Raw genomic sequence first — 2890 nt, 5'->3', positions numbered from 1 at the left:
AGCACAAGGAAAAGCAAAGCAGGGCCAGGAAAGGCAAAGCAAAGGACTTTGAGGCGAGGCGAAGCACAGCAGGGGTAGGAGAAGCAAAGCAAAGCAGAGAAGAAAAAGCAAAGCAGCGCCAGGAATACGAAGCAAAGCTAAGCAAAGGAAAGCGTGGCCGGAAGAAGCAAAACGTAGCAGGGCCAGGGAAGGCAAAGCAGAGCAAGGCAAAGCAAAGCAAACCCTGCGAGGAAAAAGAAAGCCTTATCGGGCAAAGAAAAGTCAAGCAGGGCCAGGAAAAGCAAAAGGAATCGGGGTCAGTAAAAACAAAGCAAAGCAGGGCCAGGAAATCAAAACAAAGAAGGGCGAGAAAAACCCAAGCAAAGGAGGTCCAGGAAAAGAAAAGCGGCGTCATGAATACGAAATAAAGCCAAACAAAGCAAGGCAGGGCCGGGAAAAGCAAAACAAAGAAGGGCGAGAAAAACCCAAGCAAAGGAGGTCCAGGAAAAGAAAAGAGGTGCCGCGAACGCAAAGCAAAGCAAAGCAGGTCCAGGGAAAGCTAAACAAAGAGGGACAGAGAAAAAAAAAATAAAAAAAAAATGCAGGGCCAAGGAAAGCAAGGCGATGCGGTGAATACAAAGCAGAGCAAAACAAAACAAAGCACGGCAAGGAAAAGCAAAGCAGACCAAGGCAAAGCAAAGTAGCACGAGGAAAAGCAAAGCAGGGCCAGGAAAGGCAAAGCAAAGGACTTTGAGGCGAGGCGAAGCACAGCAGGGGTAGGAGAAGCAAAGCAAAGCAGAGAAGAAAAAGCAAAGCGGCGCTAGGAATACGAAGCAAAGCTAAGCAAAGGAAAGCGTGGCCGGAAGAAGCAAAACGTAGCAGGGCCAGGGAAGGCAAAGCAGAGCAAGGCAAAGCAAAGCAAACCCTGCGAGGAAAAAGAAAGCCTTATCGGGCAAAGAAAAGTCAAGCAGGGCCAAGAAAAGCAAAACGAATCGGGGTCAGTAAAAACAAAGCAAAACAGGGCCGGGAAAAACAAAGCGGTGCCACGAATGCAAAGCAAAGCAAAGCAGGGCCAGGAAAAGCAAAGCAAAGAAAAACAGTGCTGTGAATACGAAACGTGTAGTTCCTTAGTGTCGTCCGAAATCGCACCCCCCACCCGCCCCAGACGAATAGGGAGGGGCCCGTTGCCGGGTTACGGGGAGGCGGGCGTTCAAGAAGGCGAGGGTGTGGCAGCGGCCCCCGGTTGCTTCCGGCCGCCGGCCGCTCTGACATAAGAGGCTCCCGCTCGGTCACGAGCAGCTCGCCACCTGTGCGACTCGGTGTGGCTGGCTGCCCGGCCGGTTTGCTTTAGCTTTTTATCGTTACATAAACGATCCATAGGTATATAATATTATATATACTACTTAAGAGTTATTACAAAAGAAAGTACTAAATAAGAGTAAATATATATATAACGAAAACATAATAAAAAGAGTAGTAGTAATAATAATAATAATCGTTGTCTGTTTCCCCCTTTACTTTTAGGAATCACGTAGTTACTTAGCGTCGTTCGCAACCCCCACCCTCCCCAGACGAATAGCAACGGGGCCCACCTGGCGGCTCGCCGGACAGCGGGGGCCACAGAATAGACCCGGCCCGGTGGTCAGATCCCTGTCCCCTCGTCCGCCAGTTCCGAGGGGACAGTCGCCGAGGTGGGGGGAGGTCAAGGTGTGCGTCTGAGGGTTTACGTGTTTCTAAATACACCGATCGACTCGTCGGCAAAATCGGTGGGACGGTCTGCAAAAGGAGCCTAGAGCAGCAAAGCAGAGCAGAGCAGAGCAATGCGGAGGAAAGCAGAGCAAGGCAAAGCAAAGCCCCGCTAGGGAAAAGAAAGTGGCATAAGGAAAAGCAAAGCACGGCCAGAAAAAAACAAAGGAAAAAGGGTAAAAAAAAAAGAACCGAACAAACAAAAAAACCAAAGCAAAGTAGGGCCAGAAAAAGCAAAGCAAAGCATGGCCAGGAAAGGCAAAGCAGAGCAAGGCAAAGCAAAGCAGAGCAAAACAGCACAAAGAAATGCATAGCAGAGCCAGGAACACAAAGCAAAGCAAAACAAAGGAAAGCATGGCGGGGGGGGGGGGGCGGGGGGGGGGGGGGTTGGGGGGGGGGGGAGGGGGAAGAAAAACAAAAATGAGGGCCAGGGAATGCAAAGCACAGCAATGCAAAACAAAGCAAAGCAGCACAAGACAAAGCAAAGCACTGTCTGGAATTCAAGGCAAAGTGAAGCAAAGTAAAAGAAAGCAGGGCCAGAAAAGGAAAGAAAAGCAGGGGTAAGAAAAGCAAAGCAAAGCATGGCCAGGAAAGGCAAATGACAGTAAGGCAAAGCAAAGCAGAGCAAAGTAGCACAAGCAAAAACAAAGCAGGGCCAGGAAAGGTAGAGCAAAGGAAAGAAAGAAATTGAGGCAAGGCGAAGCACAGCGGGGGTAGGAAAACAAAGCAACGTAGAGAAGGAAAAGAGAAGCAGTGCCAGGAATACAAAGCAAAGCTAAACAAAGGAAAGCGTGGCCTGAAAAAGCAAAAGAAAGCATGCGCAGGGAAGGCAAAGCAGAGAAAGGGAAAGCAAGGCAGCACGAGGAAAACTAAAACAGTGTCAAAGAGGGAAGGCAAAGTAAAGCAAAACCAAACAAAGCACGGCCAGAAAAGCAGAGCAAGGCAAAGGAAAGCGAAGCAAAGTAGCACGAGGAAAAGCAAAGCATTGCCAGGAAAGACAAAGCAAACGAATCAAAGCAAAGCAATCTGAGGCAAAGCAAAGCAAAGCAGGGGCAGGAACAGCAGAGGAAAGGAGAGAAGGAAAACCAAAAGTGTGCCCGGAAGAGCAGAGCAAAGCAAAGCAGAGCAAGGAAAAAGAAAGAGAAGCGAAGCAAATGTAAGGAGC

The 2890-nt window shown here is 49.2% G+C and overlaps 1 long non-coding RNA gene across 1 annotated transcript; it reads left to right on the top strand.

Annotated features, from left to right (window-relative positions):
- The first annotated feature begins 1192 nt into the window (after window positions 1-1192).
- LOC310891905 lies at window positions 1193-1968 on the top strand. The gene is made up of 2 exons (XR_014577777.1): window positions 1193-1359; window positions 1504-1968. It is a non-coding gene; the product is annotated as an uncharacterized lncRNA (long non-coding RNA).
- Window positions 1969-2890: the final 922 nt, after the last annotated feature.

This window comes from Anser anser (genome assembly GCF_964211835.1).
Source record: "Anser anser genome assembly, contig: HAP1_SCAFFOLD_145, whole genome shotgun sequence".
Taxonomy (NCBI): Eukaryota; Metazoa; Chordata; class Aves; order Anseriformes; family Anatidae; genus Anser; species Anser anser.
Note: the sequence above shows the minus strand (reverse complement) of the source record. Positions and strands in the feature narration are given on the sequence as shown.